The sequence below is a fragment of the Adiantum capillus-veneris genome, chromosome 6 (assembly GCF_014529385.1).
Source record: "Adiantum capillus-veneris isolate H3 chromosome 6, ASM1452938v2, whole genome shotgun sequence".
Taxonomy (NCBI): Eukaryota; Viridiplantae; Streptophyta; class Polypodiopsida; order Polypodiales; family Pteridaceae; genus Adiantum; species Adiantum capillus-veneris.
The window spans coordinates 59,659,418-59,685,086 of record NC_140936.1 but is presented as its reverse complement, the minus strand read 5'-3'; the positions used below and the strand labels follow the sequence as shown (position 1 = coordinate 59,685,086).

Here is a 25,669-nt window from a genome sequence, read left to right as displayed (position 1 = left end):
ATGTATGATAGATGTGATGCACTTCATAAAGCACAAAAATTACTTGAGGAGATTCCTGTCCGGAATGTCTTCTCTTGGAATGCACTAATTGCGGGATACGCCGAACTTGGGCAAGGCCAAGAAACTCTTGGGCTGTTTGCGACAAATGTCAAGCGAGCAGGCGTCTGTAGATGCAATCACATATGCTTGGCACTACCTTGGCTGACATGTATGCGCACTTCATAAAGCACAGAAAGTGCTTTAGGAGATTGTTGTCCGGGATGTCGTCTCTTGGAATGCACTGATTGCGGATGTGAAGCAAGGGTGTCTCTCTAGATGCAATCACATTCTCTTGCATCTTGAAGGTAAGGGTCAGGGGTAGGAAGCTCTGGGCTATTTTCAACAGATGCAGACTGAGGGCATCTCTTTAAATGCAATCATGCACACTTGCAGTCCTATCCAAGATGTCGTCTCTTGGAATGCACTGAGGGTGGGTGGTTCCCAAGATGCTGATATGGCCAAAAGAATTCAGGATGATATTGTTAGTCAATGGTTGTTGAGAGAGATGACATTGTGCTTGGCACTGCCTTGGTTGGCATGTATGCCAGATGTGGTGCACTTCATAAAGCACAGAAAGTGCTTGAGGAGCTTCCTATCCAGGATGTTGTCTCTTGGAATGCACTGATTGCAGGATATAGTAGGGCCAAGAAACTCTGGGCTGTTTTTGGCGAATGCCAAGCGAGGAGGCCTCTCCAAGTGCAATCACATATGCTTGGCACTTCCTTGGTCAAATATGGCACACTTTATAAAGCGCAAAAAGTGCTTGACAAGATTATTGTCTGGGATGTCGTCTCTTGAAATGCACTGATTGTGGGATATATGCTCAACTTGGGTAGGGACAACAAGTTTTGGGCTGTTTTCGGCAGATGGGAACCAAGAGTGTCTCTCCAAATGCAATCAGATACGCTTGCATCTTGAAGGCAAGGGTATGTCTACCCTATTAGCATTAGTACCTTTCCAGAGTAGATTGCAATGCTACTTGGTACTCAAGAGAAACTGTGCTATGAATGTGCAACATTTGGTATGCATAGACATTACATTAACAAAATCTGGGTGGATGCCAAGAAGGAAGGCCTTTCCAGATGCAATCACGTATGCTTGGCACTACCTTGGTTGACATGTATGCCAAATGTGGCACACTTCATAAAGCACAGAAAGTGCTCAAGGAGATTGTTGTCCGGGATGTCGTCTCTTGGAATGCATTGATGGTGGGATATGTGCAACTTGGGCAAGGCCAAGAAGCTCTCGACTCCTTTTGGTAGATGCAAAGCGAGGGTGTCTCTCTAGATGCAATCACATACGCTTGCATCTTGAAGGCAAGGGTTAGGGGTAGGAAGCTCTGGTTGTTTTCAGTAGATGTAGTGTGAGGACATCTCTTGAAATACAATCACGCATACTTGCAATCCTATCCGGATGTCATCTCTTGGAACGCACAGATTGTGGGTGGTGCCCAAGATGCTCATATGGCCAAAAGAATTCACCATGATATTTTTAATCAGTGGTTGTTGAGAGACACGCCATTGTGCTTGGCACTGTCTTGGTGGGCATGTATGCCAAATGTGTTGCACTTCACAAAGCACAAAAAGTACTTGAGGAGCTTCTTGTCCGGGATATTTTCTTTTGGAATGCATTGATTGTGGTATATGTCCAAAGTGGGTAGGATCAAGAAGCTTTGGGCTGTTTTTGGCGGATGCAAAGCGAACATGCTTGTCCAGGTGCAACTACATATGCTTGGCACTGCGTTGGTTGACATGTATGTCAAATGTGGTGCACTTCAAATGTAAGGCGCAGTGGAAGTAATGTTGATTGTGCTTAGCATGAGTGATCCGAACTATGCTCAAGGGTTCCTTTTACTTACAGAAGGAGAGCCTTCCGTTCTTCTTAGAGAGAGAGAGTGCAATGATCACAAACAAAGTGAATTCTACTATGAATGAGAGTGCTGAGAATGAGAGAGAGAGAGAGAGAGAGAGAGAGAGAGAGAGAGAGAGAGAGAGAGAGAGAGAGAGAGAGAGAGAGAGAGAGAGACGACACCAGACGGTTCTCAAACCCTCCTTCAAGGACCCCCCTCTCTATGGCGAGAGAGGTCTATGCTATAGATTGCACAAATCTGGTACAATGGTCTAGATTCAATGGACTTGCCGACGATGTCGATGACAATGATGATGATGATGAGGACGGGCAAAAAAGTTGACCTTTTGCTGAATACTGACATTGTGTCAGCAAGGACGACGACGACTCGACGACGATGCTGAAATTTGCAAACAATGGGCTGAAATTGAAAATGTTGGTTGATCTGACAACACGGTGAGGATCTATTGCGGGTAGGTGAGATCTGCAAAGCTAAAGGGTCAATCTGCAAGGGCTAAGGGTTGGAAACTAGAAATGCTAGCCTGTATGGCTGGATCGGGTTGCTGATGGCTGAAAACGCTAGGTGAATTTGCAACTAGAAACACTAGGTGAATCAGCAATCTCCAAAAACGCTGGGTGTTCTGGAACTCCAAAACGCTAGCTTTCTTTATGGTTGAAAACACTGAGGCTCTCTGCCAGTCTTGCTGAGAAGATGCATTGCAAGTTGCCTGAAGTTCTGATGCTCTTCTACTTTCTATTGGTGCCCCATATGCTCTCTTTATAGCTGGACAAGGCTTGGTCGAGCAGTTTGCCCAACAATCCCACGACCTCATAAAATAGGTAAATAAAATGATAAAAGTTCCAAATAATGTATTGTCCTAAATTAGGGTATACTGACTGGAAAGTGAACATGCTGGTTGGTACTGGGTTGTGTAATCAAAGGATATGAAACTACTCTAAGTGCATGGACATGCACGGCTTGCACATAGGCTCACAAGGGTGCCACAATACTTCATAGGCTAACCTGAACCCTAGCCTTGAATAGCTTGTTCACATGCACATAGAGTTAGATGTGCAAGTGATATCCTCTCCTTTTTAAAGTGAGGTACTGGTAGCGAGATGCATGGCTTCCTTTTAGTCTACCAACAACTCTGGATAATTTTTGAAAAATTCATTCATTGACCCACACTACCTCGTTGGTTCCTCGATCCTTGAACTTCAAAAAGTACTGTCGCACTTGTTTTTTTTCAACCATGGAGAAACCGATGCAATATGACTTGCTTTGGTCCATGACTTTGGCTTTATCTATGATTGTTAGAAGCTGGACACAGCCCACGAAAACTGACTACTCGGAAGATTATCATTTTTTGTAATTATTCATTTATTGAGGAAACCTGATTTTTCACCTTGTAAATATTGGGACTTACAGAAGTTTCCAGATTGTATCCCAGCTTTGATAGTTAGAAGGAGTAGATGGTTGGTTTGGAACTTTAGGGTTTGAGAATTGTAAGGTATATATACCACTTTTTGACCTTAATGAAAAAACCTTTTGTCATTTTTAAGAAGAAGTTTTGAAGTCTGTGAGTGAGCGTACTGTGTACGAGAGAGAGTGTGAGCTTCATCTTGTCTCTACATGTGCACCGGCGGTCGGAATCGAGTGCGGAGAAGTGCAGCGTGTTGCCCCCGACGAGAGCTACACGTTGATACCTACATTGTGCGCGTACGGTCCGGTTTTGTGAGGTCCTTCTAGGAGCTTCATCTGGTGATTTGGTGAGCATACGTTGTCCGATTTTGCATTGCAGCATATCCACGCGTTCACATTGAGTAGAGCTACACATTAGGCACTATAGATTTCGGAAACGAAGACCTGCAAATTTCGGCCAGACATCCTACGTGATTTTGCACCGGGTGGTTTGGGTTGGGATTTTGGTTCATAGACCTTAGGGAGAATGACCTATTGGTGTTAGTAGGGTCTCCTTCAAGTTCTGTGGTGTTTCGGAATTGTTTGATGGGTGTTCGGCTCTAGAAAGCGTTGTAGGAAGTTTCCTCTTATGCACTCTTGAAGGCTGCGACTTAGAAAATTGGTAAAGACCTCTGTAGGAATTAGTGAGGAGTCGGTCAAGTGTAGGTTGACACCTTATGCTTGCTTCCATGCGCCTGCGGGTCGAGCTTCATCCTTAGCTGACATTATATGTTAGGCGAGTTCTCGCTGTGCTAACGTCCGTCGCGGCGTATCCGTCCAACATTGGCACCGCTACCGGGGACGAAAACCTTAGGTAGGGGACCGAAACTAGTCCTTGAGGATAGGGATTTTTGGCTTGCCAAGAGTCTGGTTTTACATTTAGATAGAATCAGAGGGTGGAGGACTCTCTAGGTCTTAGAGGGAGTCTAGGAAGCGTGTGTCTGGCCTAGATCCTTTGACTTATGTAGATTTAGGTAGACTAAGATAGTTTTAGGTGTTAGTTGAGGTTTTGAGTAGGAGTTGGAGTGGTAGAAGCGGTGAGAGGAGAGCTTGAGAGTTCGGAGAGGCCAAAAAGCAACCAAAACACCATTATCATCATTTCACATGATGAGTAGGAGTAGAGTAAATAGGACATCATGATTCAGGATCTAGAGCACTTCATGCATGTATAATTGCTTGGTAAATTCATCACAAGTTTGTAAAAGAAACAAAAAGAGGCAAAAGTGTGTTTGAAATCCTAAGTGAAGTCCAAAAGTTACTTTGAGTGTTTCAAATAGAGCTACAGAGCATCAGGAGCATTTCTGTCAGAAAAAAAATTAATTTCAAGCCAGGAGACATCCTACGCGTAGGATGTCTACAGGCTAATCTGGTGGGAATTTTGGGATTTTGAGTTGACCAGTGTGTTCAGAAGGTGGGGTTTACCCTAATGTCAACTGGAAAGTGGAAATTTGACCATATCTTGACAGGATAAGGCCAGGTAGAATGAAATTGCCAGACATCCTACCCAAATTGTGCCAAAGCATTATTTCAAGACCAAAACCATCTGATGGCTGCATGAGCATGATTTGCATGATATATTGAGTGACTGAGAGGGGTTTCACCTCATTTGGGTGAGAAAATTGGGTTCAAAGCAGACTTTATCACTTTTGACTGAAAAAGGGAAGAACAGCTAAAATTGGGGACTTTTGAAATCCAAGCCAAAATCTAAGCATACCACTGGGTTGCTGACATCAAGGGGAAGCTGTGGGTCAAGTATGGGGTCAAACAGGCCAAAAAGACATCCTACGCGTAGGATGTCTTCTGTGTGATTTTACACTCCAAACCTAATTTTGAGCATATCAAAGTGATCAGCAACTCAAGGGGAGCCTGTGTTTTGAATTTGAAGCCATTCTGATGAAAAAGACATCCTACGCGTAGGATGTCTAAAGCAAGAAATTGAAGCCATATACTGACAGTGGGCATAGCAAGGTGTTGCATAGCCTGAGGCAAGCCCCCTACTCAATTTTGGTCCAAATTGGAGTTGATTAGTCTGATCAAGATCAACAACAACAGGCTGTCGGAACAGATTTTTGACCCATTGACCAGCTTATAGGTTTCCAAATCAAAAAGTAAAAACAGCTGTGGGATCAGCACATCAAGGGGAACCCATAGTGCAAAAATCCAGGCAAAACAAAGCAGGAGACATCCTCCGCGTAGGATGTCTCTTGGGGCCTACTGAAGAGAATATTTGACTATGCTTAGACAGTGAGATTCCATTTGGCTTAAGGGTTCCAAAACTTCTTTCATAAGTGAATTTGGACCTTGTTTGTCCATTTGACGGAGCAAAGACTGAATTCAGACTTTTTCACGTAAATTGACCAACATCCGAGGGAAGTACAGTTCCAGAATAGCAGACGTAATCCAGAATATCAGCAGTGTATAAACTACATTAGTGGTTGAGATTGACTCTCCAGTTATACCAATCATTACTAAGATGGCCACCCATAGAACGAGTTCGAAGAGATGAACCACCTTTGGCAAGAACTGTTAGAAATTATGTCTTAGGAGCACTACTGGGAGAGGAACCAACCTACTATAGAAGACTTAAGGAGGTATATCAATTAGGACGTGGAGATCCAATGATGAGGTTTGTAGACCATCGTAGAATTAGACCTTCTCAAGTGCAAAAATGGGTAAACAAGAAATACACAGGAAACAGAGACCCAAGAGATCATGTAGCAGCCTTTGTGCGTGTAATTAGAGCTGAAGAGGTGTTAGACTTCCCTACCCAATTTGCAGGGTTTGGACTAACCCTAGAGGATGACGCTGCCACTTGGTTTGACTCTGTAGAGCGTAGAGACTTTGAGTCTATGGAGGAAGTGTTTGACAAATTTATCGAGGAATTCTCACAAAGGGGGATAGCTCATAATACCATCTCACAAATCCATAAACTCAAACAAAAAGATGGGGAATCTGTTCGAAAGGCAGCCCTAAGACTAAAAAGATATGTTAAGTTATGTCCTGTGGAAGGACTGCCAACTCAGTCCAGACTTATGCTTATATTCATCCAAGGACTAAGGAATGTGGATCTCCAGAAATACTTACATATGAAGAGGAGCACGACGTTGAATGAATTGACCAGGGAGGCTCTTTACCTTGTTGACAATTGTGCGGTCTATAAAGAGGGGGAGTTCAAGGACCTTGACGACGATTCATCTTCACAACAAAGTGGAAGCAAGTCTTCTAAGACAGCACCGAAAGGAGAAGTAGCTGTAAACCAAGAGCTGCTTGTAGATGAAGTGCTAAAAAAGATTAACTTGTACGCCAAACCCCAGGCTAAACAGCCCAAGTGGTGTGCTATTGAACAAAAATGGACAAACCATGGGACTGAGGAATGTTATTATAACAAAGGATATGTGAAAGAGAGACCTTACGCCCCCCAAGCTCTAGTAGCTTCTCCTCAAGTTCCACCAATGCCTACGTATCAAGCAAGCAACCTACCAGGACCTGTAGGTGTAGAAAGACCACAACCGGTGTTGGGGCAACAACCACCCCTACCAGGATTACGACCAGTCGGTATAAGATACACACCAACCGTAACCGAATCAGAGGATAAGGCTTTGGTGCCTATGCCTCCATATTATGAAGATCCCAATGGATATGCGGCAAACTCTGTCTATTATCCATCGGAAGAACCCTCGACACTAGAACCATGGAGCATGATAGGAAGTAAAGAACCACCAACAACTGCACAGGTAGCAGGAGAAGGAAGATATATCTTAGATGAACGAACATTGTTGTTCATAGCCAACGGAGGCATGGGCGGATAGAGACATGCATACCAACAAAGAGGAGCTCAAGGAGCACCTCAACAACCCAAGGGACCCTGCTACAAGTGTGGTGGAGACCATTGGCTAAGAGACTGACCTCATGATGATGAAATCATTAGAGTCAACGCATATTGCACCGAGTGTGGAGTTACTCATTGATTCTTGATTGCCCTAAAAACCCGAGCAAAGGAGCAAAAACTACCTTGAACATGCTAGAAGCAGTACCTTCCAGTGGAGGGTCAGAAAATGAAACAATCATACCTATTCAAGTGGTGACACGAGCCCAAGCTCAAAGAATGACGAACGAACCCATAGTTGAAGAGCCAAAAATGGATGCCCAAAGTTCAGAAATGAAAAATCAGAGAAGCACTTGGAAAGCTAGAAAGACACGTATGAAAGCTAGGAAAGAACGAGAGCAAACAGCTCTATCCAAGGAGTTAAAACATACAAAGGATAGATTAGAGCGGTTAGAGGATCCAGCTAGCTTAAGCTCACACACCACGACAACCATAGCACCCAAGGAAATAGCAAAGCCCAAAAGTACAGGATCAGGAGGATCTGTACTAGCAGACAAGGTAAATGAGCAGTTGGATGCGCTTCTAAAAACCTATGAAGCCAAACTCAAAAAGAACCAAACCCAGGAGCAAAGATGGATGACTTATCCATATGTGGAAATAGAAAAGCAAAGGTTGGAAATGTGTAAAAAGATGATTGAAACAACTCAATCATTGATGGAAGACCCACTGGGTAAACCTGCAATTTTGCATGAAGCACCAGCTCCAACCCCTATCCAACCAACTTTAGAGGAACAAGTAGAAACAAAGGAAAGACACACTAATGCCTATGAGTCCAGAGGAGAGCCTATCATAGTGCCAAATACAACAGATGAGGCAAGTGAAGGGTTTCATCCTAAAAAATTGACAGAAATGGGTAAGGAGTGTAACGGTCTAGATGATCTGTGGAAGCAAATCCGTGAGGCCAACGAGGCTAATAGGATGAGTAACCACAAGTCATCGACCGCAGTGCAAAGATCTAGGTTACCAAAACAAGGGAAACAAGTATGGATGCGGAAGGATAGAAATGACATGTCAGACAAACAACCATGCAACGAAATAATTCAACCGAAGCAGATAGTTCAACCAAAAACCAAGGGCATAAAACAGATATGGATCCCAAAGAAAATGCTCAGCAATAACCCAAATGTTACTCGCATTTGGAAACCGAAACAAAAGCAAAAGGAACTCCCTTCAGTACAAGCAACAACGAAAGGCAGATAGCTGCATTTGAAAAAGGACAACTGACTTATGTGGATGACAATCCGCAACAAAACAGTGGCAACCAAGGAAGTAGCAAAACACCTACAAAAACCGGCAAAAACAAGCTACCAATGGATAGCAAAAGAAATACAGTCCACGGCCATTCCGGCCATGCGATTTCCTTTTGCAAAAAAGACAATTAAACAAAGAGCAGTAGAGTTACAACTGTCACTTGCAAAGAAAACAGGAAACCTCCACGGCGAATGCCAATAAGCATTTGGCTTATTCCCTTCTCTTGCACATCATTAATTTTTCCATGCATTGACCGAGTATGCATAAATTAGGGCCACATTAATCGGCCAAGCATTAGCACAAATTTTTCAACCTATGCACGGCACATACTCCGAGGCGATACCTTGTCGTCCGGGAGGACTCCGACTAGGAGGGGGGGAGGCATTCTCAAATGCGGAACCAATAGCAGAAAGAGTAAAAAAGGGTATGATTTTCGACTATTTTAAGGGTTGTTGTTTGATTGCGAAATTTTTTGGACTAACCCAAGTATATATGTCCTTATACAGCATGTATCTATAGGTATATGGGGCCAAACGCCAAATCAAGCCCCTAGGTGTGTGTATATAAGTAGAAATAGCCATTTTTTGGGCAAAATATTGGTAAAACGGAGAAATCCGGCCATAAAAATTGCATGTGAGTGTATATAATGTTTTGCGGTGATGTTTGTGATTTATTATGATTTTTGGGGATTTTCTGGGTTTGATTTGTCATTTTCCGTTTAATTTTGCTAATTTTTGGCAGAAAAACTTCAAAAATACAAAAGCAGGTGAAAAACGATCGTAATGAAAAAAACTATATGGGGATGATCAGTGACTATAGGAAAACCTATGGTAGAGTGGGGGTGCAATTATGAGACAGGAGCGGAAAGCGTGTTTTGGCCAGGTTTTGACCGAAATGCCAAATTTCTGGTAAACAAAGCAAATAGAGTCCAAATCAAGAAATTTTTGAGTCTAAACCGCATCTTGCAAGAAGTTGGGAGCACATGTCAAATTTTATGAAAAATGGTTCGGGGACCTCCATTATAAGAAATTTTCACCTCATTTTCAGTATTGACCTTTTGGAGAGAGCTTCTGCCAGTGAACGGACCTTCCAGCAGCTTCTACAATGTGCAAGACTACCCGACGGGCTTCAGACATGAGAGATAGGCTCACCACCTTGAGCTTTTCGCGCATGTTTGTCGTTTTGTCGCGAAAACTAGCGTAGGATTCACACACAAAGCGGGCGGTAGAGACCTACAAGTAGAAGCGGCCACCTAACGGCTAACCCAAAAGCAACGAGACTTCATCGGCAACTTACCCTAGCATAGGAGACCAGTCTTGGATGTCCAAAGGCAGTAGAAAACCATCGGAAAAAACCCTAATTCCTAGAATCCCGCAAGAGGCCACCAAATGGAAAATCGGCAAAAAGGCACCCAAAGGCTACCAAAATTCATGGGAAGGAGCATCTCGACATGCTCGACAAGTCTATGTGACCCACATGACCAAAAAGTGACCCGAAGCGGCACTAAAATTCAGGAACGGCATCAGACACACAAAGCGTCAAATTCCTCTCGTGGCCAAACCGCATGCCCGTTTGCCACCAAACTTCACGAGCGGCTTTCCTAAACCATCAACAACCAAGTCCTATGGTGGTAGACCACCACAAATCATCAAAGATATGTAAACGCAACCACGGGTGCTTCTAGAAAGACAAATTGCCAAATGAAGCTCCGGTGAAGCCAAAGTCGACAAAAACCATACGGCAAGGATCCCCAAGGGATCGGGAAGCTATGGAGACCAACATCAAGAAATTTCATCGCCAAAAAGCACTCCAAAAGTCAAAAAACGGCTCGGAGGCTCTGAAGTCCACACAGGGAGTTACTTTCTATCCATTTGACTTTTTTGTTGAAATTAGGCTTAAAAGGGACTCAGGGGGACCAAGGGCAGGCACTAGTGGCACATTCCATAGAAAAATCATCAGGAGACATCCTACGTGTAGGATGTCTCAAGGGAATTTATGGGCACAGATCCCAACATTTTTCATCACACACATTTTCTGAATGACCTTTACATGCTATCCACTAAGTTTCATCATATTTGGACCAACATTGACCTCATATGCATGAAAAAACGCAAAGTTAGGGCATAGAGGCAATAATGGGCCATAGACCTACCAAATCTTATCCAAATCACATGAAACTTGCACAACACATTCACAAGCACATCACCAACCAATCTGTGTGGTCAGAGGCAAAAATTGGTGAAGTAGACATCCTACGCATAGGATCTCTATTTGACATTTTTTGCCTACAAAGGATGTTTGTCCATTCCAGATCCAATCACGTCATCATCAAGAGCTCATATACCAATTTTGAAGCCATTCTAATCATTTTTTACCCTCAACACCTTCAAGATACACTTTTTGAGCCCAAAAACACTACACAGGCTCTACAAGCATCAATCATTGTCCAAATCCAAATCCAAGAGCATAGCCATGTTCCATAGGCCAAGGACCACCCACAGAACAAATCCCATGCCATTTTGATGAAAAAAACATCCTATGCGTAGGATGTCTCCAGCATAATTTAGACCTTCTGTGCAAAGAGTGACATCATGGGAGCCACTACCATGGTGCAATGAGCCCATATATCAATTTTCAACCCATTTGGACATCACTTGCTACCTGTTATGGACTTTCTACCCAATTTGTGACCTAAAGCTTGAATCAGCACAAAAAATCCACTTTTTGATGCCCAAATCCATATCCAAGCACATAGCCATGTTCCATAAGCCATGCACTACCAGCATGTCAAGTATCAACCAATTCTGATGAAAAAGACATCCTACGCGTAGGATGTCTAAATGGAAATTTTTGGCCAGAATGGCAATGTGAGCACATGCACAGCTTCACAAGTTCCTTTTAAGCTTTATTTTCAATTTTCAAGTCATTTGGATAGTTAAAACTCAGTTTCTCAACTAATATGGAAAAAACGCTAATTTCGGACTACTGAGTGCAACAGGATCTATGGCAGCCGCAAAGTCACCGTCAAAAAAGAAAAGAATGACCATTAAGGATTACCTAGAAGAAGTGGAGCCAGCCCTTCCTCATACCAGAAGGAACACTAAATCCCACCAGCACATGGATCCAAGAAGATCTGCTAGAGTCCAATGAGCTAAAGATCTACCAAGGAGTGTTCAAAGACACTGAAGGGAATGTGATCGAGCTACCAATGCTACCATGGGAACTCAATGAGTTCGTAAGAAGCAAGATGGCTGGGTACTTGAGAAGATTGATCTCCACAACTATTTTGAAGCAGTGCCGGCAGGGGTTGACATAAAGAGAGTCTGGGAGTTTGTGACGACCATCAAAGAAGATGGAGTGGCCAGAGTAACCGATCTGCAAGGCAGGCGAGAAACAGAAATAGTCATCACCGAGCAAGTTGTAGAAAATGCACTAGACCTCTCCAACAAGGGGGATAGTGTAACTAAAAGAAGGGATGATGTCAAAGTGTACAACACTGAGAAGAAAGGTAACTACACTTTTGAAGATATTGCCAACCCAAGAGTGGCAATCATGAGGCAATTGTACAACCAATACTTCCATATGTGTACAAAGCGGCCACAAAAGTACATGCCGCCAAGAGCAATTGCCACGACATTCACTTGGGCAATGATGAAGAGCACTCCAAAGATAATCAATTATGAAGCATATATACATGACAACCTAGTGAAGATGGGTAACAAGAATCCCACATATATTGTGCCGGGAGAACTAATCACTAAGGTGATTTATGGGGCATTGCACACAAAAGGAAGATGGCCTGACCCCCCGTCACAAAATGACTGGTTGAGGCTCAAAGAAGACAAAGAAGACGAGCCACAAAGAGCACCAAGGGTTGCTACAAGATTGAAAAGACGGCTAGAGCGTGTTCAAGAAGAGCAGTCCAAGCAAAAGAAGGGAAAGAAATAATTTGCCCAAGTGCCGGCAAAAGAGACAAAATCACAAAAAGCGGCAAGACTAGAGCGGCTGATGGAGAGCTTCAGAGTAGAAAGGGCCCTTAAAGGCGATTTGAGTGAACTCTAGAAGCCGTCTCTAGAAGCAATGTTGGGATCATCTCGAAGGGTGCAAAGGGATAGATTCAAAGATTACATTAAAAATTTTGAGATTCTTGATGCCGCATCAGAAAATATCCCGCATGTACCTTTTATAGAAGAGGAAGTGGAGCAGGTACGACAGAAACTGCTAGACGAGCAAGAGAGCCAAGAGAGAGAAAGAAAGACAAAGGCAGACCGAGATTAAAAGAAAAAGCCTACATCTCTATCGGCCAGCCTTGAGTCCAGCCCACCGCCCTCACCACCTCCTCACAGCCCTTCACAAGAAGATAAAGAGGAGGAAGACAAACACGAAGGCCAGGAAGAGACCAAGGAGGAGACAAAGTCAAATGAATTATACAACACATTTTTGGACCTGCTAGGTGCAGGATACACAAAAGAAGAGGCTTCCACAGTCGCATTCGACTTGGCAAGCACAGGGCCTAAGGAACAAATGCAAAGCATCAGGTTAGTAGAACTAAAAGAGATGGCCACAGATACCGTGGACCTGCACCCGCCCTTCAACGATTGGGATGTGGTGATGACGAAGTTAACTGGGTTAAGAGCGAAGTCCATGGCCTCAGAAAGTGAGATGGCAGCTCTCAAGGCCACTGAAGTGAAGATAAAGCTGGAAGTAGACTCTTTACAAGGACAAAGTCAAAGGTAGAAAGAGAGAGAAGCGGAGCTCCGGGCCAGTCTAGCAAGGGCATTGCAAAGATGCCAGGAAATGCAAAAAGAAAATCAGCCAGCAGCCCAAAGAATGCAAGGAGTTGAAGAGGAATGTCAGCAACTCAGCAAATCATTGATAGATGCCGAGAGGGAAAGGGATAACCTGACCCTACATCTAGCTGAGGAGTCTAAAGAAGTTGAAGCAATGCGAAACGCCAAAGAAAAGGCGGAGATAGATCAAGAAGCCAACCAGGATGAGGTCCTTGAGGTCAAGGACCAGCTTAAAGTGAAAGATCAACCATCCAGAGGTTGCGGGCATCTCCTGCCAGAGTTAGAGCTACTAGCTCGACTCACATCACTACGGAAAGCCAAATGTATGAAGAATAGATGCAAGAACTTCAGAAAGAGCTGACTCTAGAGAAAAAGCAACGATTGATGATGGCAGAGGGGTCAATTGTTATGCAAACAAGAATGGAAGAAGAACAAAAGCCATGCAAGAGGAATTAGAAAGTATCAAAAGAAAGCTCGAGGAGGCGGAGAAGATAAAGGCCGAGTTGAACGACCTCCTCGTGAATATGGGAGAAGAAGCTGAAACAGAAAAACAGAAACTCCTAAAGCAGATTGAGGAGCTAAGAGGACAACAAGCCGGAGAGCAAGAAGGCACAGAGCCAACGGCCAATGAAGGCATAGATTTAGAAAATGTGGCAGATCCTGTGGACACACCTATGCAAGAGGAAATCCTAGAAGGATCCTCTCAAGAGCCACAAGATCTGACACAGGAAGAGGAGGAAAAGCTGCGTAACTCAATAGAGGTGGAGGTCAGAGAGACGACTAAGGAAGCCTTGGAATGGGAGCAGAGGGTTTTTAAATCCATGACTATCTAGAAGATTGACGCCATCAACCTCAGGCGTGAATGGCTTCAACCCTCTCTCCCATATCCTTTGCTGAAGTATGAAGCTGCCACCATCAATAAGAGGATTAGAGAAGAGCCTACAGTGCCACTCTACAATGCAGATATCTCCCAACCAGAAGGGGTCAGGCTAATAGTTGACTATCAGCCAAAATGGAGGAAGGCTTGGCTGACGAAGTACCCACAATACCTAATCCATTTGGGTAAGAGAACATGATGCTTTTATTCTCTTTGACCCTGGTTCTACTCACAATTTTATATCTATGGAGTTAGCCACCAAGCTAGGCATACAATCCTACGAGATGGGAGATGTCCTACCCGCAGACAGTGCCTTCAAGGGGCAAGAAGCTTCAGTCACTCCCTTAATTGGGAAATTGAGGCTTCATGTCCAAGGCTATGTGGACAAAGAGGACTTCTTTATCTCTCCTCTCAAGCATGAGGATGTAATCCTAGGGGCACCATGGTTTGACCGCATGGCTGCCGATGTTAAATTTCCTGAAAGGAGAATCTTGTTAAATTTTCTGAATAGTTTGGAACACAAACAACTACATGTTCATCCCTAATGAGGGTTACTTGCCAACATACTTTGTCAGCACACCTGGTAAGTCCTTGACGTATGAAAGTATTGACACAATCTCCAACCCCACCACAAGAGGTGTTCAAAGTCGAAAATCGTACTTAAGCAAATTCTAGAATAGGGAGAAAATCATCTATTTAGAAATGCGTTGTGCTAACGTATGCTCTTAGCAGATCCTTTAGCACAAGATTACTCTTTGTAATCTTCCTACCCCCTTGGATAACTGACAGTACGGAGGTGTGTTTTCCTCATGGTTTACAGACAGTCGTCCCAGATGAGTGGTAAACGGAGAATCACAGTAGTGTTTAACATTGGTGAAGAATCAACAATGTCCGAAATAACGATCGTGGGTAACTTGAGAAAATCCACAAACGCCCAAACCGAGCCATGACCTCTATTGGTGATTAGTGGATCCAAAAGTAATCTCATAGAGATAGTGCACATAGAGTGCAAAATGCTTCATAAGCAACAACCTGAGGAATATGCATGCCGTTCCAAATCAGCCTTTGCTAAACACCAGGGCCCATAACACCTAGTGTGCATGCATTTAGCAAAAACTAACTCGAACCTGTATATCCATAATGAGCCTTGCCAATACTTATGGCAAAATGTGATGCGCGTAGCACACATTAAAAAAGAATGTAAATAGTTCTGAAAAGAAACTAAATACGTTCAATTGCAATCTTTTGCAAGCCTTGCTGAAACGTCTGAATGGAAATAGAAGGTAAAACATTGATCACTTTAGGTACAGACAATGAAACTTTTTCATTTACAACTTATAGCCTTGCTATATGTATAAACAACCATCTGTAATGTTGTTTAGCAGTACTTGTACCTTAACAAGTCATTCTAAGTATCCGACAATTTCTGGCCACGAAATTGCTCCTGATACTTCGTGCTAAAAATGGTCTAGAAAACAAATGTGACCAGCACCTAGGGACTTTGTCATGACACATAATTGAAATAATGGCGCCAATGTCAGTCCAGAGACTCATATTCTCCACATGTGGAATATGTCTCATGTAAGGATGTATAAAAAATAACATCCTTCAAGTACATGATGTACTTGTGTGTGGAGGTAACTCTGAACACTCTGCGACAAGAGTGAGAGGGACCCTCATTCATTGCTCCACACTGGCTAAACCGAATGACTTGAGTTTCGAGACCATGTTGTATCCCATGTGACAACATGTGTCAAACTGAACCCTACAAGTAGGTTCGTAACAGCATAAGGCAAAAAGATAGATTGGACACTTGGCCCAAAATACTTTTTGCCAACATGCCCTTGGCATGGATCTGTAATAGTCAAGCGTACGTATACATCTTGAAAAACCAAGCAAAGCATACTAAAAATGAAATAACACCATATCAATAGATGCGTACCTGGAGAGTTGTATGTAATGTACATTTACCTGTATTCAAATGGAGAGGAGCACGTCCCCTACCTGAAAAAACAAACAGCATTGCACTGGGAACTCTGGGTGTTGCCTTTGCAATCCAAGCCCATGGATTAGAATCTACGTAGTCAAACCCCTTGGTAAGACTCTTTGTAGAAACTGCTTAACAAGCAGATAACGGAAACCAACATAGTCAATCGTGTGAAGAATGATTGGAATCAACTTGACAAGTGTGTCCGTCTGCTACCGTGTGTGGTAGATTGCGGAATTATTTCCTTGAAAGTATAACTGGGAGAGATCAACTGTGATTCTCAATGCAGATCAACCTGTGATCCTGAATGCCTATGGGGTGATGTAACAATCACCCGCCGGGTCTTACCTCAAAACAGTATGTCCATAGACACGCCGTAGTGCTAGAGATAGAGGAGGAAATCCACACAAGTGAACTGTCGAGCTCTTATGGACAGCCATGCTGTCACAACTGATTGCTACGTCTATACTCTGTGGTAGAGATCAGCTAGTGTGAGTTTAAGATTATCAAAAATTCACTTGGGATCGCACAAACAACATGCAGTGCGAAAATGACACCCTAAACATCTGTAATGACAAGACGCTTGCTTGTCAATTAACGTCAATGGGTACTCTACTAGGTAGAGCTGTTCGATCTTGAGAACAATCATCCAAGGAATACTAACAAGTGGATCTTGAGAACAATGGGTACTCTACTAGGTAGAGTTGTTCGATCTTGAGAACAATCATCCAAGGAATACCAACAAGTGGATCTTACCCTAGATGTAACAGTGGCTATTAGCCAGCCTGTGTGGCTCATAGCCCTCATGGCAGTTAATGTTCAATCGTCGAACCGATGAAGACTAATGTGGATGGCATCTTGCCCAATTTCTAGCTAAGAGTTACTGACTCCCAAACAAAACATAAATGAAAAGCTTCTTAGAAAATTTTCATTATTCATGGAGAGAAAAGAGAAAGAGAGAGAGAGAAGATGTTGTGCCCAATCTGTGTCCTATGCCGGACTTGCAGCTTATCCTATAAGCATGCAACAATCTGCCTGTATACCACTCTCATGGAGAGAGGGACTATAAAATTTCCAAAGCACTTTGCTTTGCACAATGGAAGTAATTGCCCAGTAAAGTGTAAACAGGGAAGAGAAAAAAATCAAGAAAACTTAAACTTGGTTAACCTGGTCGTTGCTTCTGCAACCAGTTGTCATGAAAGTTGGGAGGAAAACTCATTCCAGAAGAGCCCATAGCCATATCTACACAGACGTCGTCGTATGTCCTATACACCCGTCTGGTACATAATGAAAGAACCTACAGGAGGAAATAACCTGCAAACCTATCTCTTCCTAATTTTGTATGGTCATACCATATGCCAAATGTGACGAGCTTCAATGCAAGATGTAGAAATTGAAGCCTTGCTTCAGGGAACTCTGTCTGGCCTCATTGCCAACAAATGCTATTGACGATATATGTCATAGCAAAGAGAGTCGACGGTGTCGAATTGTAAATGTAAGTGAAAATGAGTAGAACACGCACTTGTTATGCAGCTCAGACCGTCCTGGTTCTATGAATGATTTTCGTGATCATCCACTCCATTGCATACGAGATTTTATCAAGTACATGCTCAATAACTACTCTACCTCATGCTGTCAAAGGCCTTGCCAAAAGACATAATATTGAGAATCATAACATTGCTCGATGCTCATCTATAGCTGAGCTAGCAAATGTCAGCTATTATCAAATAGTGTGTGATCAAAGCAACAAGTTAACATACCGATTAACTGCCCTTGGCAGGGGAAACTATGGTTTTAGCTCCTAGCTATGGAATTTTCTTGTCTTTTACAATCTATAGATGCTTCGGCGGGTTCATACCCCCAATACATATTGAGAGTGGCGGACGGAGCCTTGCTCCTTGGGTAAAACATGATTGATGTACCCCTTTCAAAATCGACCTTGTTGACATGGCCTATTTTACTTGTACGCCTAGGCAACCTTGCCCCATAGGAGCCCATGACATTCCTGGGAGAGGGTAGTGTTGTTGGAGACCCGCTCCGTAGTCCGAGTTGTGGAACGACCAACTAAATCGGACGGAATGAACTGACCATGGTAGTCACTTAGGTACCATGGCCAAGATAATTACTGGTTCCTACAATAACATCATATGCACAAAGCTATGAAAAGACAAGAAGGTAAAACTCAAACCTCGTAATCCATCCGTATGCGGATGCACCGTGAAGTATCTCCTAGATACAAACATCCTTCGGCATGTACCGATTTCCGCCCAAAAATCATTGAAGCCACGAACTCAATTCCCGCGTCTTTTATCCGCCATGGAAACCCATGGATGACCGGCAATTGTGCTCTCGCGGCTTGTGTTCGAGCCTACCATGGAAAAACCCTGCACTTGGGATGGCCTACAGAGCTGTGCCCCAAAGACCTTGGTTTTTTTTCAAAATTTAAATTTTTTTAAAAAACGTAAGCTTCCCTGGCTATGGCGGAGGCGATTGCGCGCTGGAGAAAACGCCATGCCCTCGGCCTGCATTGCTCGACTCAGCACTCCTGAAACGCGTTTTGCTCCTCAGCCCGGCACGCTACCACACTGTCTCCTCGCTGATTTTTTGAGGATGAAAAAATATTTCTCTCCCGACACTGAGGTCGTTTCCCCCGCGGCTGTCAAGGCTCCTCCCGATCTCTGTGTATCGAAGAGGCCATGTCCGCGCCCGCAAACTCTCCTCCCTTGCGAGGAGCTTGTCCACTCGTAGTGCTCCAACTAGATAAGGGTTCGTCCCTGCGCCCTGCTGACTGAGATCCCTTCTCCTCGAACCAAGAAGCCATGCCCGCCATGGGAGAGAGAGAGAGAGAGAGAGAGAGAGAGAGAGAGAGAGAGAGAGAGAGAGAGAGAGAGAGAGAGAGACCATGTAACCATCCTCTCCCAACCTCCATGGCTCCTCCTCCCCTAGCTTTAATACCAATGTAAGACCTAGGGTAACTGAACCTGGGATCCTCCTCCCTACCGCCCCTTATATAGGCTAGCTCGTAGCACTTGTCCTAAGCGGATCCCCAGTCCACACTGGTCCAGGTCCCTTGGCCTAGGTCCTGACCCCCTAGGTTGGGCCTTTCCCCGTAGGACCCTTGTCTTGACAGAAATGAATATTGAAAATGTCTAATCCTGATCCCTAATAATAATACATGCACTAAAGTAACAAAGTGACATTTACATATCAAAACAAAAAGTCGAAAAAAAATCCTTAGTTGTGAATTTTTTAAAAAGATAATCCCTACTAATAATACATGCACTAATGTAATAAGGTGACATTTGTATATCAAAACCAAAAGTCTAAAAAAAATTCTTAGTGGTGGTGAAAAAAATCTTTCATTTAGGAAAATTTATATATTTTTAGTTAGAAATTGTCTGTAAATGAAAAGAAAATTTACAAGGAAAAAAGTATGTTTTAAATCAAAAAGCTGACAAGAAAGTAATTAGATTCTTAAATGAAGAGACCCATTTATAAACTAGACAAAGATTAAGAAAAAGTCAAGTGAGCATTAAATAAAGGGACCAAATTACAATGATAGAAAGACCCATTTACATTATAAAAAGAAAAAATAACCTTTATTAAACAAGGAAGTGAATTGAGCATTAAAAGAAGGGACCAAGTTGAAATGATGGCCCAAGACCCATATACATTATAAAACAAGCTCACCTAACATGTGTCGCCAATCTGTGATTCTTAATCAACGGATCAAGAAACTGCACCAATTCTCCACCCCCTCTCCTATGGCCTTCTGAAGGCCAAAAAGGCAGGTTTAATAAACATAAGTACATATATATATATATATATATATATATATATATATATATATATATATATATATATATATATATATATATATATATATAGATAAATAAGGTGAAGCTTCACTTTAGCATTCTAAAAGAATAGAATGCAAGAGAAATCAAGCCATGTGAGGATGCGAAATGAAAGGTGAAATAAAAAGATCCATTTAATATTATAAATTTAAATAACATTTAAGGTAAGTTTCAATCATCATTGAAAACATTGAAAGTATGCCTGACTCAATTCTTGTCTAAGCTTCTTTTAGAAAGACAAAAGTCAATGTGGTAGTTTTAGTTATTAAAAAAGGTTTAAATTCTTTTGGGATTCAATTTTACATAAATTGTATACACTTTGATGCATCTTTAGATTTGGTTCAATAAAACTTATCAAAACATTAATTTAATTGTGACTATCTAAGTATGGAAATGAGAACATAAATGCTTTAGTAAGATTTTTCTTGTGGAAATTTCTATGATTAATTGATCGATGTAATTTTTGAAGTCATGCTCATCTTAATAGCTTATGTTGCGTGTTAATCAAGAATTTTTAATGTGCAATTTTGCAATGTAAAAAAAAGTCTTCATAGTTTTCATAAATATCACTAATTATTATCCAAGTAATTCTTAAATAGCCTAAGTGAATTAAGGAGAGATAGTTTAGATACATTCATACATGAAGAGACAATTAGAGAAACTTACTTTATTGAAAGTCTTTAAGCAAAGACGCCGTGACTCTATAAATAAGAGCCTCACTTAGCCTAGTTTTTCTCTTGAAAAGTTCAAGATTTTGTATGTGGGATTTTTGTTAGACTTCTCCATAACACCAATTAAATACCATAACAAGGCTTTTATTTGCTAAGATTTAGAATAAATTATATGTGAATTGTAAGAAACAATATGAAACTTCACAAATTGAAAATCAAGCCATAGTAATGTTATGAAATGAATGACAAGGGAATTTTATAATTGTTTGTACAAAAAGGTAGATCCAATCACTAGAAGAAAATAATAAACTTGCATAATGTCCATGAAAAGGTGATGCAAGGAAAAATTGAAGGGACAACAAAGTTATTTTACAAAGACCTTTGCCATGTGGCGCTCATCCGGGCAAAGAATCCAACGGTCTCGGTGTTGCAACAGCCTTGCACAATGAACCCTATGGCCTTCCACAGGCCAAAAAATTCTATTGGTGGTTTAAAAAGTGTAATCTCACGATGAGGTTATTTTCAATGAGAGAGATTTGCAGTGTTGGGGAATGACCACGTGTGATATGATAAACCTTATGGAATGATATGCCGGTGAGGAATCCAAAATTGAAAAGTTATTTTATGAAATAGCAAGCCTTTATGTCTCATATATTCCTACATCTAAGGGTCGTTCTCGTGTGAGAGCTCCATCACTAATTCACTTTGCTTCGCGATCACACTTAAAATCTGCATCACAAGCCAGAGAAAGCGAAGAGGAAGGGACAACATGTCCTTGCATGCATGCTAACCTAGGGGGAGAAACAAAGATATAACAAGGTTGCATGCTAGCATGCTTTGCACGCGCGAGGTAGAGAGAATTTCCCTTCCATGGTTTGTGTGCGTAAGCCTCCCCCGTACTTGCAACTTTCAGCCTTGGTGCTTCTTACCACCTTCTGCCTCACGATTCTCCCATCAACCCCATCCTTCATAGTTCTGTAACAACCTAGAGAGAGAGAGAGCCCTTTTTGACGGTTTCTATCTTCTGCAGGGATTGAGGAACCCTCCTAGGTTAGATCTTCTCCTTCAGGGTTTCCTTACTCTGACAAGGTTTCGACCACGGCTGTCGTTGCCATACAACACCGCTGCTTCGTGGGAGCTCTAGCCTAGTCTACCAACGACCAGGGTCTCAAAGACGCTTTCAGTTCCTACGGCCAAATGATTGAGTCCGAGGTGATAAATGATCCGGAGACTGGGAGGTCTCGTGGGTTTGGTTTTGTCACTGTCGCTGATGAGCAATCCATTATGGACGCAATTGAGGGCATGAATGGAAAAGATTTGGATGGACAAAGCATCACTGTGAGCCAGGCCCAAAGCCGTAGTGGAGCTGGTGGAGGTGTCTATTGAGAATCCGGAGGTGGGGGTGGAGGCTATAGTAGAGGCTATAGCGGGTATGGTGGAATATCAAATAGAGGAGGATATGATGGTGGGTGAGAGCGCACAGTTACGGTCAAGAAGGAGGTTGATGTGGCAAAGGGGGGAGAAATGGTTATGGTGGAGGGGGAGGTGGTTATGGTGGAGGAAGTAGGTATGGCAATGGTGGAGGTCCAGACTCTGGCAGCTAGAGGAAGAGTTAACAAGCGTTTTTGTTGGTTGTTGACTTTGCAATGTTGAAGAAAGTTGTGTTTTTTCAGTGTCTACTTCTCCCTGACTCTACTTATTTGTATTACGCAAATGCAGAGTTTTATGTATTTCTAGACAGTTTGGCCTTTTGAACAGGGATGATGAGAGGTGACTTCACTTTTTTTTTTTAAAAGAGAGAGAGCTTGCCATGGTTGTTGCATGCGGAGCTCGTCCCCTCTCTGTCTCTGCCTTGATCTCTAATAGTGCTCAAAATTTAACGTTCTGGTTTGCGCAACTACACACACACACACACACACACACACACACACACACACACACACAGAGATCGAGAGAGATCTCCAAGTCCTCCCTTGCCTCCCTTTTTCAGCTTGACCAGCCCTTGTGCATGCTTTCTGTTTCGTCATTGGTTTAGGCTACAACGGAGATAAACAGGGAGAACATGTCCAAAAGAAGAAGAAGAAGAAGAAGAAGAAGAAGAAGAAGAAGAAGAAGAGAGTTTTAACGTTGTAGGAAACTATCCCAAGAGACCTTAAAGATCTAGCCGACGAGGAGAGTTGAACTCAAGACTTGTTATTCAAGAGGGAAATGGCATAACCAATCTACCACACTTGGCTGTGAGAGAGAGAGAGAGAGAGAGAGAGAGAGAGAGAGAGAGAGAGAGAGATATGAAAAGACAAGCACAGAGACAGACTCAAACTCAAAATTAACGTGACCTCCTCCCCTTTTTCTAATGAAAAAAGAGAGGCTTTAAAAAAAAAAGCATAGCTTTTAGGATATCCAAAATATCATCAACTTGGGGGCTTGTGAGTCCGTGAAGATTAGGTCCTACTATTATTACACTTGCATGCTATTGGTTTCAACAAGTGATAAAATCACCAGGCTTGCAAGGAATATTAGATATTTCTTTTTGACATGCAATTTTTCAAGCTTTATCGCCAGGCTTACAAGTGATAAAATCACCAGGCTTGCAAGGAATATTAGATATTTCTTTTTGACATGCAATTTTTCAAGCTTTCTTTCATATGCTTTGTGTGATGCGATCAATTTATATAATTTACCATATATAACCTTTACTCAAGGTTATAAACTCAAAAAATGACAGGCAATTTCGAGATTCTAGCATGTCAAATGACACGAGGTTCTTTTTAAAGCACTTTTTTTTTGAAAGTACAAGAACTTTGAAACACACGCACACACCCTATGTACAACTATCTCACAGGTAGGGAAAAGCATCTCATCACTCTCACTCACACTCTCTCTCTCTCTCTCTCTCTCTCTCTCTCTCTCTCACACACACACACACACACACACACACACACACACAACCCCCAGTGGAGGCATATAGGGACAGTCGCTAAGGACTTAGAAGACATGTTTTTTTTAGCACTTGTTTTGATAGGCCCTTGACCAAAAAAATAAAGTTGTCAATTCTAGGTGTTGATCTAAGTCTAGATCCCACTTTAAAAGGTCTACATCTCTAAGATTTTTTATATATAAAAAACATAACACAGATAATTGAATTAGAAAAGCACTTCTAAGCTCTACATCCCTAAGCTCTTTAAAGACTTATGCTTTAAATCCCACTTTAGAGATTCTACATCCTTAAGCACTAGAGCCCTCTTTACAAATTTAAAATGTTAGATCCCTAAGCTATAAATCCAACATCAGGCTGTCCTCAATTCGAGAGTGACTCCAATTAAAGAGAGAGAATAGATTTCGAGATTCTAGAGCACGTTGCAATCGTAGTGGGATAGTCGGAGGGAGAGCTTCAAAAATATTGAGGCTAGTTGGAACCCATGCTTAATATTTTGTCGCTACAAAGGCCAATGGAATTCGAGAAGTTTCCTCCATCTTGCATCACGCTCCCAAGCTCTTCGCAATAGAGAAACATGGTTTTCCACGCCACCTTGATCACACTTTCTTCTCTCACGTCTACCCATCCGTCCCTTCAAAGCCTTCATTGCACTTGACTTTTTTGGGATCTTGACTGGTGAACTAGGTTTTGAAGCATGCTCTGCACAAGTTTGGACTATACATTTTCCCTAACCGGCGAAAACAAGGGAAAACTTGAAATTCTCCCGGTTTTTAGGTCAAAATTTGAAGCTTTTGTCGGTAATTACACTCAAACTTTTGTAAATTTCCTTGTTTTCTTCAAGGCAAGCTCAAAATCTAGTCGGGGTTTTGTAACTTTAACGGCTTTGACGGTTAAAACACACTGCATCTTGGTTTCTTTTCTAACACTGGTTTGGAGTAGCTCAAGACTCTTTTTCGAATCCTTACCCCTTCACGCTCTTGTTGAAGGGCGTCTTGTAGATTCTCCAAACGTAAAGCTTCCAATAATATTCCTTGAAAACCAAGCAACACCGCTAGCCACGGCTGCTCATAAAATATGTTATGTGCACATGGTAAATTCCCAATATGAAGAAACCCTTTATCTAATTGCATCCTTATCTTATTAAGGGCAGGCCTGTTGATTTTATCACTTGTTCTAATGAAAGATGAGAGGTTATTTTAAAAATAGATTTTATATCAAAATTGTTTAAATTTTATTGGTGCATGGAGGTAGCAGTCATTTAGTTTGGAGGCAGGAGTCATTTATTTCATTCTTTGGATGGGATAGGAATCCTCGATGAACTGAATGGTATCTTGGAGGTAGCCTATAGGGTGAAACAATCAAGATATGCATGTAGTGGACTCAGATGGAGGCAAATATTGAGGAATTAAGGCAGGCATGAGGTTGGCCTAGTCCATAGCATGAGGGTCTTGAGAGGTGTGATCATTGCTCGTAAGTACCTCAAACCTATTGCAAACTTTCAAGCCCTTCCAAGTCCCAAGGTGCACTTGCAAGCAGAGTCTCTTATGGTGTGCACATGGTGCGTTCATCTTCCCTGTTCGGTGAAAAATGAGCCTCCACATCAGCAAGAGCCACCACGCCCCTGCAATGAGGGCTTGTGAATGTTGCTACAACAATGGAGGCCCCCCCCTTCACCATGTTCAGTGAACGTTCATAGCGTTTACATGGAGAGAACTAATCTGCATGCGTTGCAGACTTGCAAAAGCTGCACCAACTGATGTGGAGCTCGCTGATTCCCCGTCTGCTCTGAGCTTTGAATGTCACCTATACGTCATCTGCAGCTCTGCATGAACGGCTGCCGTCATGTGCGCGAAGCAACAACCTGTCTTGGCACGTTCATAGTGCCAACGATCGCACCGCGAACGCTTCATGTGCGTGTTATATCTCTCTCTCTAGGATTAAGACACACACTCTTTTCTCAGGGGCCTATGATGTTGTAGCATATTCTGGTGCAGTATTTGAACCAGCAATGCATAGCCATAGGTGGGGGATGAGCAGCTCTCTAAGCATGGAAGAACGCAAAA

General features: G+C 42.5%; 1 pseudogene; it reads left to right on the top strand.

The window, feature by feature from the left end:
- Positions 1 to 22,442, top strand: LOC147455578 (uncharacterized; annotated as a pseudogene).
- Positions 22,443 to 25,669: the final 3,227 nt, after the last annotated feature.